The following is a 12,624-nucleotide window of genomic DNA, read 5'->3' on the forward strand; positions in this document are numbered from 1 at the left end:
AAATGCTAACAAAAAGGCTCCCACAATAATCAATTCTAGCTCCTATTATGGCCCTTGCTAGAATGGCACTATTTTCTTCTGAAATAAGTGGCTGGATCTTGCCAAGTAATCATAAATAGTATGCAGGCGAGGAAACTACAAAGTTAACATGATCCTTCATAGATAAAGTAGAATCATTGTAAACCCCTTGAGTTTTAACTTTGGATAGAACCTCTATTTCACAGTCTGCTATATTAAACTTTTGGTATGACTCAGAAAGTTGATTGTCTGTATTGAGAGCCAACCAATAACAACTTGGTCTTAGATTCATTAAGAATAAGGCCATTATAGGCAATCCATCTCTGGATTCAATCGAAGACAGCCCTAATCCTGGCCACATCATTATCATAATTTGCAGACAATCTGACGGGCAGTGCGTGCGTTAAGGTATTTTCACTAGTGTGGCTCGAGCTGCTCTGTAATGCTGATTGCTCCAAATGCAGAAGGCGGGTCCACACACCCCACTCGCGGGCTTTAGGACAGGTTTAGTGGCAGAGAGCTGCAACTGCTGCCGTGTGTACCGAGCCAGATCTGTGCTCAAATCCGAACATGCTGAGACCCACTCAGCCACATGCGGTGGCCACGCACTCCTGCAAGGAAGCAAACTCGGACCCCTCCTATGGAGGGGTGGAGCCAATGCTCCATGGCAGTGCAACCTTGACTAAACGAAGCAATTTCATTGAGGAAACTAACATCGGCAGGTACGGAGAAAGTTTGTGCGCTGCAGATCGCATGGGCATACTGGAGTCCAACACAACAGGGTCAAATTACTGAGATCTCTTTCTAACAGCTTGAATGAGAACTGCAATACTTCTTGTGCCATCTCAGCCACTAAGAGGAGCCTCAGGGAAGTTGTTTTGGATGTGCAGTTCAGCCAGCTGGTCTATTCACAGGCACACAGCACCTATATACACTAACATGCTGCATATTCCTGACGATTGGACCACAGAAAGCCAGGAAATCTTGGGAAGACGCAGAGAGTGACCTGGCGCTCAGTTTAAAAAAGGTGCTAGGCAACTCTCTGATGACTGGCGGAAGGAGTGAGACCCCTTCAGAAGAGATTGACTACCCTGGAGAGATTTCGGGGGAACTGAGCCAAAGGCGCACAGAGTAAATTGGTGCAGGGCACGTCTGCCAAGGCTCCCACTGAAAGAGGGTGTCCACAGGGGACTACCAAGACCTGGAAGAGGAAATGCTCTTCTGCTCTCCTGGGTCAAATTTATGGGGATATATGCATCAAACCCCAGAGCCTGCAGCCGACTTTGGAAAGCTCAAGGAAGCATTCCTGCAGCGCTCATCTGTGCCGAGCCTCCCTAGCCACATCCCAAGGGATGATCATATGGGCAACATCAATGGGGATACATATAGAGATACCCCAGATACAGACGCGTCATCCCATGAAGAGAATCAGAACCCAAAAGACGACTTAAAGCCCTTTCAAGGGCTCAAGAAAACCGGAAAGGAAAGGAACATTGAAATACTGGATTTGGAGATTTTGACATGTTTCATTCAGATGACATTCGAAACCCCAGGTCATCAGACTGGCAGCCATCGGCCAGAGTGGCATTATTCATGTCCCAGAAGATAAGAAAACCTTTTGGAAAAGGACACAAGGATGCGCATAAGAGTGGAGTACCCATGACCTGACCTAGTGGGCAAAGCCGCAGACGACCCCGATTTAGATCCACAAATTGATGCTTTTGTGACACAAGTAATCAAAGACTTCGGAAAAGGAATGAGTTGCCAGGAGTGGCTGTTAGACCTCACTAGGCTGATCACAAAAATCATGGACCAGGTAGTGTGTGCCAGGGATATAGGTGAGGCAGTCTGCCCAGATACCCAAGCAAGCTGGGTTCAGTGAGCAGTCAATTTTTTAGCAAACTCCAATCCTGCAAGTTCCTCAGAGGCGTAGAGGCCTACTCTCAAGATCGATCTCGCCTCTTAAAAGGCGGGCGGGAAGCAGCGCAAGGGCTCCTATTTGGAGAAGCGTTTGGCAAAGAAATAAGGTTTGTCGCTACATACACTTCCTTAGAAAAATATGAAAGCACGATTAAGAAAATCTTCACGGGCAGAGTTTTTGCTTGGACCGGTCGCGATAGGTCACCCGACCGGTCAATACTTCTCATCACAAAGACCTCAAGGTGCCAGAGCCCAGTATTGGGAGTCATGCCAGTAGAATTCCTTCTTTCCAGCACGAGGTAGGAACTTTGAGGGAGCAGAGGGAGAGGATTCAACAAATCGCAAGGAACGACACCAGAACCCCATAGTGTACCCTCTAGTGGGAGTGAGAATAAGTAGATTCTTGTCAAGCTGGCGCAAGCTGTCCAGCGACGCATGGGTCTTGCAGACAGTCCAGGGGTTCCACTTAGAATTCACACACACCTTTTCCAACTCCCATCCACATGTCAGAAGTAGAATTGGAACACCTAGAAAGCAAGTTGTCTCATCCCAACGTGAAGGGGGCCATAGAAACGTATCTCGGTCGCAGTCCGAAATTCGTGAGCAAATATGTTCTTAGTTCACAGAAAAGAGAAGGTCCGTCCAGTGATAAACTTGAAAGACCTCAACGGATGGATTACCTACAGGGACCTATAGATAGATGGATGCTATAAACCTCCTGAGAAATATCCTCAGGAAAGACGATTGGTTAGCCAGAATAGACCTGAAAGACGCATATCTAACGATCCCAGTAGCGCAGAAATATCGATTCTTCCTGTATTGCTGATGGGCAGGACCGATCTGGCAATTTCAGACGTTGCCATTCGGCTTCTCGTCAGCGCTGTGGGCATTTACAAAGCTGATGAGACTGGTGCCAGTGGCCCTCGGAGAGAAAAGCATCAGGATAATGATTTATCTCGACAATACCTTACTGTTAGCACCCAACAGGGAAACACTTGTGTCCCAGACCAAGTGAGTAAAATATCTCCTAATATCTCTTGGGTTCTCCAGCATGGGGTCTGGCATGGATTCACATGCTCATGAATATTCCCAGTCAGGCTGGGAATCCTCAATAAAAAGAAAGAGTTTCACTTTCACCTTTAAAACTGTATTTTGCCCCTAAACCAATCACTGTCCTCTGGGTCATACTGCCCCCATCCAATAACTGTTCTCTCTCTAAGCCCCGCCTCTGGCAGCCATCTTCAGATTTTTACTGCACACTTCAGTGTTGGGAGTCCTCAAGTTGCTCTCCGAGCTATTTTGTACTTCCAAATTGTCCATGCAAAAGTTCTATTTTTGTTCCATCGGAGCCTGTGTGCTCCTATCTTCATCATCCGGCAACAGGGATCCGTTGTCGGTGAAGTTGTGTGGCCCTCCAGGGCGATTATTAATCAAATGTTTCTGGAAGGCCATCCTGGGCCTACTTCGCGCCCTCCGACCATGACGGAGGAGAAAAAGGAGGGCAGATGCAGGCTACGGAACGTCTTCGTGGATAACAAACATCTAAAATGTCTATACTTCCTGCACCCGGTCCACAATGAGGATGGGTACGAGCTACGCTTGGGCTTCTCGAAGAACAACAAGAAAGACAGGTATAGCAGGCTGGCGGCATACCTCAAGTCGAGCCAGGCCTCTGACTCGTGCTCCGAGCAGGGTCATGCCTCACCCAGGGCCGGTCAGTCCAAAGAGCGGTCTCCCTCTGGGAGGAGGTCTAAGTCCTTTGAGGACTCCCCATCTGTGGGCGTTCAAGATAAGGCCAAGAAGGCAAGTCTGATTCCACCGGTTCTCCGCGGATGCAGGTCCCAGGTTGGATAGGCCACGATCACAATCGCCCTCCCTCTCCATAGTGTTGGGAAGGAAATGGTCTTCCCCCACACCCCTAGCCGCAGCCAAAGTATATACACTTCTTCGAAGCTAGGGGGGGGGGGGAGAGCACCCTCCCCAACGTTACGCGTAAGCGTCCTATAACATAGAGAATTAGATGAATAACATCACCTATGTCCCAGCACTAGGACACCATTTTGTATTAGGCCAGACGCCATTTTTTACTAGGCCCAAAAACCGCCACTGTGTGAGGCCTCAGCACTAGCATCCCCGGCCTCTCACAGAGGGACCAAGCCATCTACACATCAGGCCAGCTCTGCACGAGCCTCGCTCCCACGGAAGCCCTTTTGTTCCCTGTCCCCTCAATGTTGCAAATACAACATGTTTTCCAAAGAATGTGCTCTGTGAAGAGCGTGGGACAGAAACAGGCTCCTGCACTATGCCCATCCATCTCCACCCAACTGTCCGTGTCCCCTTGACCCCCACCACGCCAGGCCAGAGCCCACCAGGCGTCTCAGTCCCGACCCCTCCAATTCCTTTCATGCTGATAAACATCTAACCCTCCCCCCGTCTTGACCATTTCAGATCTAAGCCTGTGCAGCAATATATTCTCCCAATAGCAACACACGTCCATTTGTATCATGAGGCATCAAGAAAGCAGACAGTAGATCAAACCCCTGAGAGAGAAACTTGGAGCAGCGGTATCAAGGAAGCCCTGAATGAGGAGGTCGGCATGTCCATATATTATCCTCTTTCCTCAAAGTACCCACTTTCATATGATGTTCAGGTATCTGCCATTGATCATAAATTACCGGGTCCTGTTTAGTTTAATTAGACTGTTTCGCCTGCATGACCCGACCTTCACCGCGGAGATGAGCCCAGCTAAACCACGTGCACCAAGATCGACTGGGAAGAAGCGGCCAATTAGCACCTTGCACCGTATATGGAGTACGCCCAGCTATATGTCCCCTACCAACCAGCAACATGACTTTTGCCCTATACAATATCGTCACTGATGATGCGTTTGCCCTTTTTTGTGCTGCCTGTGTAATTTTTGGCAGAGCGCTCTCGGGCAGCGGAGTTCTTTGCTGGCATATTTATATTATATAAACTTTGTTTTTCCTTGAACTATTGTTTGGTCTTATTCCCCGACGGGGTGTGTAATTATTGGAACACGTGTTTAGAAGTTGTTGCCTTCAATAGCCAGCCTACCAATGAGCTCCTCCTCAAAAAGCAAGTCATCCACCCCTGCCAAGTTACAGGACAAATCGTAGAAACCAAGGCCAGAGGAGGAGAAGAAGAAGGCCGCGCAGCCCAAACAGGCTCAACCGGTGCAGCCAAAGAACTTGTCGACCACTTAGTCTACGTCTTATGTGACGACCGAAGGTGCTGACCCGGCGAAGGTCGTTCCTACGGCACAGAGGGTATCCTTGCCTCTGAGGCACGACACAGCTGCCGAGGCAGCAGCAAAAGCTGCTGGCACCCCTGGTTCAGGAAAGGCAACCGGTCCAGATCCCGGTTGAAAACCCTCAGTAAGTAAAAAAAAATAGGTGGGCGCGAAAGTGCCCCAAAGCAGCCCTCCAAGGCTTACATTCAGCTGATGAACATCTCATCCACGGATGTCGAGCAAGCGTCCGTCCATACAGTCCATGAGAATGACGCATTGCCTAGCATCCATCATTCCCTCCACAGCCGAGAAACTTATCCATGTACATCCTGTCAACTCTCCACACCCTAGCGATGGAGATCCAGCAGAGGTTCCCCCCAGCACCGGCACCTGCTGTACCGCAGGCCCCTAACCATCCTCCACGCAAGAAGAGGAAGAGTCCTCCGACACTGCGCATCAGCTTCCTCCACTGCATCGAGACCCGATTCCACCAGTGGACCCAGATACAGATACGGGTACGGACACGGCCACGGGAACCGACGAGGATGATGACTCCATCCCTGCGGACAACAAATCACAGCACCTGGACTCCCCTCGTAGTTTCTCTCCACCTGATGAGGTAGGATCATTCCACTTGATCTACAGGACCTCTGAGCTGTTCCAGCTGGTGCCCGTGGAAACCAAGGAGGGCTTCCTATATCAGCGACGAGGGTGCCAGACTCCTCACCCAAGTGCTTGAGGTCACAACCGTCGCCGGACTCGGTAGTGTCGGGTGCCGCAAGGAAACGTTCGGCTAACTTGGCTTCCGTATCTTCTGTTTCCCCCCCCCGGACAAGGAGATGAAGTTGCACGCCATGGGGAAGAGAGTCATCTAAACAGCGACATCCATGATCAAGGCAGCGAATGCTCTGGCTATCTTGTCCCGATGAGACTGAGAGCTTTGGTACAAGCTGGGTCCGAGCCTGGAATTCCTCCCAGAACTGAGGCTCTCGCCCTCTTTCTGGAAGGGGAAGTGGCGTCGGACCATGCCATTATGGTGGCAGTGGACAACGCCGACATGGGCTTCTGACAGATAGGAAGCAGAGGGGGATGTTAGAAGGCCACAAACTTTCTCCATGATGTTCATGCGAAAGTTTTGGACATGCCTTTCGATAGCGGAAATCTGTTTGGGAATGCCGTTGTTGGATAGAGACAGTAGGTTCCCTTGGCACTCCACAGCAGCATCGCTCGTCGTCTTTTCACTCCTCCAGGGGAAAAATCAAGTAGATCATCCAAAGGTGTCTCCACATCGTACACGCCATCTTCCTGATCCTCCATGCAGGAAGCCTACAGGGGTCGCTCCCAGGTCTACGGTAGCGGAGGTCAACGTCGGAATCTCCCAAAGGGAAGGATGCCGGCACCCAAGCAAGCCTGTACCATCCAAGACGTTGGCCCCCCACTTGTGCAGCCCGTTGGGAGGCCGGCTGACTAGGTTCGACAGCGATTTGAAGATCACTGACAGATGGGTGCTGGATGCTCTTGCCTAGGGACACACCTTGAAGTTCCAACACAGGTGCCCTTTTATTCCACCGCTTCCTCAGCACATTCCCCAGCTCCTGCAAGAAGTGCAGCCATGTTACGGAAAGGGGCAATAGAGCTAGTTCCCAAACGGTTCTGCGGATACTTTCTGGTCAGAAAGAAGACAGGAGGTTGAAAGCCCATCCTGGAGCTGCGCCTTCTGAACAAGTACTTAAAATGCCAAAAATTCAGTATAGTCACGTTGCATAAAGCTTTCCAAAAAAATATCAAGCCTACATTGTTTGACGTTACTTCTGGGTGGGCGCAGCGTGCAAAATAAACTATTCCTCATAGGGAATTGCAAAGGGAAGTGCAACACAAAACCCCATAAATAGATTGTTAACGGCCAACTGGAGGAAGGGATTTCCTAACGACACTGGACTTAGAGGATGCGTACTTCCATTTCCCCATCCACAGAAAACATCAGAAGTTCCTACGGTTCGTGGTACAAGGCCCACACTACCAGTTCAAGACCTTACCCTTCGGCCTACAGTCGGCTCAAGGGTGTTCATAAAATGCCTGGTCCCAGTGGCGGCTCACCTGCGTCTGCAGGGCACACGTATACCCGTACCTGGATGATTGGCTGATACGTGCCCGCTCCCGGGAACTGGCAAACAAGCACACAAAGGAGACCATCCGGCCACTGACGGAGCTGGGGTTGTCCATGAATTATCCGAAGTCCTGCTTGACGCCATTGCAGAATGCGCTGTTCCTCAGAGCCAGACTCCACACGGTGGCTAGCTTGGCATCCTCCTCTGCGGTGAGGCTAGCAGCTATTCAAGTTAAGGTACAGTCGCTGTCGTCAGCAAAGTCTGCCACGATTCAGGCTATCAAGTCTTTGCTGAGCATGATGTCCTGCATCTACCTCGTCTGTCTCTGCAGATGTGAACCCAACAGGAATTCTTGGATGCATGTTGGATACAAGTGTTCGGGAATTTTTGCAGACAAGATAACCCTCATTGAGAAGTTCCAACATTACCCAGGGGACAGGATTTCAAACCCTGCTATACCAGGAGGGTACGAAGTCCTTTCATCGCCTGCTTTTACATCACCAGGCTTTTAAACATGCACATTTCATCGAATTCTTTAGGGGGGTTGGGAAAGGGCAAATAAGGGTTTGGGCTGGTGGGAATAGTAAAAAATAAGTGTGCATGGGGGCTTTGGGGGGGACCACCCCCCCCAAAAAAAAAAAAGATGAGCACATTTGATGGAATGTGCATGTTTAAAAGTCTGGCGATGTAAAAGCAGGCGATGAAATCACATGGAACCACCAGGAGACGGTCACCTCGGATGCCTCCCTGGAAGGTTGGGAAGCTCGCACTGGACGTCTACATGCCAGAGGGCTGTGGCTTCCAGAGGAGAAGGATCTGCACATCAATGTCCTGGTGTTATAGGCAGTATCCTGGGCCCTCAAACCACCACCATGTTCTACATCAGGAAGCAAGGGGGCACACAATTCCCAGTGCTCTCCAAGGAAGCTCAGTACTTGTGGCATTGGCACATCGGACCGGGGATGTTCCTTGTTCTGTTCCACCTGGCAGGCATCAAGAACTTAACTGCTGACTCACTCAGCAGGGAGCTGCGCTCCTGCCACAAGTGGGAACTTCGTCAGAATCTGGTGGACCGTCTGTCAAATGCGGCAGGCCCCTGATCGATCTTTTTGCCACAGGGACAAACGTGAAATGCCAGAAGTTTGCCAGCAGGTTCCACCAAGCGAGAAGCATAGGGAAGGTGTTCTCCTTCCTGTGGAATGGTCTGTTTGTATATGCCTTTCCCCTGTTTGCTCTCCTGCTACATGTGATCAGCACACTCAGACAGTGTTGGTGCGTAATGATACTCATTGTTCCGGCATGGCCGAGGCAGATTTGGTGCCCGGACCTGCTCAGCCTATCAGTGTCGCCTCCAGTCAAGTTGCCAGTACTTCCAGATCTGCTTGCCAGGGAAGGAGGTGCAATCCTTCAGCACGGCCCAGGATCACTGAACTTGAAGGCATGGCTTCTGCAGCCTTATAGTTTGGAGGTTGAGTTGCCAGCGGACTGCGGGCAAGTTTCTCTCGTGGAAGACAGCATTCCTTGTGGCCATCATCTCAGTCGGACGTGTGGGTGAGATCCAGGCCCTATCCTGCAAGTATCCATATCTGACTTTCCACGAATCAAGGGTGGTACTGCGTACGCACCCCTGTTCATGCCGAAGCTTCAGTCGGAATTCCATCTAAATGAGCCTTTGGTGTTGCCCGTTTTCTTCCCAAAATCTTCGTCGCCGATGCAGAGGGCCTTTCGCTGGATGTTGCTCATGCCTTGAAGTTCTACGTGGCACGCACAAAGAGTTTTCGGAAGACTTCTCAATTATTTGTGAGCATTGGTCCTGTGAACCATGGGAAGGCCTTGTCCAAGGCTTCCACTACAAGCTGGCTCTCTGGCTGCATCATGCACTGTCATCCGCTGGCAAACGGGCTGCTGCCGGGCCATCCCAGAGCCCACTCTACTGGAGCGATCGCTGCAACAACGGTGTTCCTTTCTGGGGTGCCCCTGCTCGACATCTGCAGGGCTGCAACGTGGAGGTCCATGCACCCCTTCACAAAGTTCTACTGCGTCAACAGGGATATCAGAGAGGAGTCCAGAGTCTGCCAGGAAGTGCTACGCGACCTGTTCACTTGAGGTGAGTCTATTTGCATTTGTATAGCTCACTTGCAGCCCAGGGGCATCGAGGTGCTGTTACAAGAATTTGTTGGACTTTTGATTCAGTGGTTAGACAGGTGACCAGAGGTCTCTTAATTACACAGCTACAAGAATAGTTACATAAAGATGCAAGATATGCGTTTTACAGTTACAGACTGGTATTGTGTACATTTCATACACAAAGCTTGGTTTTAATGGCTTTGCGGAAAGCTTGGTGGGACTCAATCATTCTCACGTGAGGTGGCAATACTTTCCAGTGGGTGGCAGCCTGGGTTGGAAAGCTGGAGCCACCGGCACGCATATTGCGCGTTTTAGGCGTGACAATCCTGTTGGAGTAGCACTTCCTTAAGGGTCACAGGGGTAAGTGTAATTCCTTCTGGTGAGCCTTGCCACCACCCGTGGTTGTGTAATGTGGTACTGCTGTGTATTTGTTATTCATGAGCATGTGAATCCATGCCAGACCCCATGCTGGAGAAGGTTTAAGTTACTTACCTATAACTAATGTTCTCCAGCATGGGTCTGGCATGGATTCACATGCAACCCCTCCCTCCGGCCCCTCTGTGGCTCTTCTTTGTCAAACTGCCACTTTACGTGCTTACCAAATCTGAAGGTGGCTGTCAGATGCGGGGATTAGGGAGAGGACTGTCATTGGATGTGGGCAGTATGACCCAGTGCTCAGTGATTGGTTGTTAGGAGAAAGACAGTTCAGAAATGAAACTGAAAATGATTTTTCTTTTATCGAGGATTCCCAGCCTGACAAAGACGAATATTCATGCACATGTGAATCCATGCCAGACCGATGCTGGAGAACAGTTACAGGTAAGTAACTTGTTCCTTGTTTATCATTGATATTGGATGCATCTAAGGTATGTTTGGGCCAAGAACGAGTGTTCAAATATAAACCATTCAATTCCCGTAAACCAGCTTTAAAAGATATATGCACGTCTTGCGATCCCCCCCCAGAAATCTTTCTTTTTTTCAAGTTATGACATACAGAGCAGGTGGTCAGATTTGTGATGGGGTGAATTGGCCTGGGACACTGGTCGTTATCTACAGTCTCAAAGGTGGATTAGAAGGGGATAACCCCAACGGGAAAATTAGCAATTGTGTTGGGGGTTTCCAACTGCTTGATTTCCGTCTTCCCCGAAAATGAGCCATCGTTATTGACAGCCTCAACTGTATTATTATCCATAGCTGGTGTCTTAATCATAAGCCCACCCAAATCTGGAGTAATGGGGCTGAACCGATTAGCAGGACCCAGGTCAGGAAAAAAGAAATGTTATGATATTTGATCTGGTGTTAACTTTAAATACAGGGAGGTCAGATGTTCCATGAGACAAAATAACACACAGCACAACAAACGGGAATAGCATAAATGTCTGAGAGCTACCTGAGAAGAACTGCACACAGGAGACAGCACAAGATCAACAGCCCCGCAGCACCCTTCTTGATGCACTGGCACTGACGCACCTGAAATGAGTTAAATATGCGTCTTAAATACTTGGAGCAAATCTCTTCACACAACAGAGCCCCACCTGACACATTTGAAGTTAGTTGCATACACTGTTATTTATGTTTCTGAAGAGTGGATGATCAAGAACTATCTCATTCATCAGCTTACTTATTGAAGGACATCTTCCTAATCCTCACAGCATTAAAACATCTTGCCTAAGAAGCTCCACAACTAAACATGCTCCCAGCATTTTATTATTCAGATAGCAACATCAGCTGAAAATAGTTGTCATTCAAATTGTTTACATTTCTAAACTGTTAATCAAGTACAAACATTCCTTTTGTTAGAACTTTTACTATGAAGTTGACCACATGAACAACTATGGGTCTGCAACCTGCTGTTCATCAGATGTCTTAGGCTACGCTTCCAGTTATGCCTCACCATTGACTGCTCTAGCTAGGGCCCATGAATTGTGCTCCATATCTGGGGAGGAAATGATTCCCACATTACATGACAGTTGATTTAGGGAATCTGGCAATGTGCACATTCTCAACATTTGTTGTACAGGACATGCAAACAAGTACTATACAATCCGATTTTATAGAAGGAAATGATACATGGTCATTTTGAATTTCTAACAATTCCTTTTAATTGCTGCCAAGGACCATTTCACCATTCTCCCCGTATCCACCCAGACACACTACACCCAGTAGTCTCAATTTAAAGTAATTCCTTAAATGGTTTACCCATTAAATGCCAGTCGGAACAATAATTAAATAGTGGCTCCATGCCTCTCAAAAAGTTCTGAGTTGCATTGTTGAACATTGTTTCTCAACCTTACATTTGAAAATGTATGTAGATCAATCCGTGTCGGGGGATAGGGAGGAGTGTTCTCTGTTTTAATCTCATGAACAGAAGCCTAAGAGCATCCACCAACAGAATTAGGCAAGCAGTTTGTTCGCATTAAACTCCTGCTATATTAATGGGTTGTGCTAGCATTGATCTACGAAAGATCAGACTCCATTCTGGTGGCACAAGCCGATTGAAGAAACGGGTTATACCGTAGATGAGTGTCCAGGGAGGTGGATGGGGTGATATGTTTAATGGACTAAGGGCTACCCAAAACTCTATCATTAAACATGCCCTCAACCAGCATGTCTCCCTACTAAAGAGTGGGAGAATGGGGTCGTAGGAGTTGAGGGGAGTGTTAGGATATACAGTGCATTCCGAATACCTTGTTGATAAACACACTTGGGGTACGCACCTATGAGGGATCGAACTCTCATGGACACAAGGCATTTAAATAAATAATTCATTGTATCACTTTTGGAGCTCTATCATTCAGAAAGGGACAGTTTGGGGCTGCAATACAAGAGGAAATGGATGTTCTGTGTCCCCCTTTGGATCATGGCAAGGGCAAATCATGATTTCTTTCAACACACCTTCATTTGAATAACATAAAAATGTGTTTCGGTATAATCTAATGGTGATTTCACACTATCCAAGATATGTTTCGAACATTTGATAGAAGTCCTTTTCTCAAATCTAAATTGTAATGTAATTGGGTCTTCTTTAATGCAATGTTCGCCATTTTGGCAGCCTGTTGCTGTTCAGTTCTGCAATGACTGAAGGATATTCTTAACAGAGCGAGAGGCAACATGCGTATTCTAGTGTTTGATGCTTGCATGTATTGCGGTAACCACTGCCTATACGCCTTTGGTATTCAAGGGTGTTGGTGCACTTGTAGG

General features: G+C 48.5%; 1 protein-coding gene across 11 annotated transcripts in view; it reads left to right on the forward strand.

Annotated features, from left to right (window-relative positions):
• CCSER2 (coiled-coil serine rich protein 2) overlaps positions 1-12,624 on the forward strand; it is a 1,037,685-nt gene that overhangs the window by 837,888 nt on the left and 187,173 nt on the right. The gene's annotated exons all lie outside the window — the stretch shown is intronic.

The sequence above is a fragment of the Ambystoma mexicanum genome, chromosome 8 (assembly GCF_040938575.1).
Source record: "Ambystoma mexicanum isolate Mex_15411 chromosome 8, UKY_AmexF1_1, whole genome shotgun sequence".
NCBI lineage: Eukaryota > Metazoa > Chordata > Amphibia > Caudata > Ambystomatidae > Ambystoma > Ambystoma mexicanum.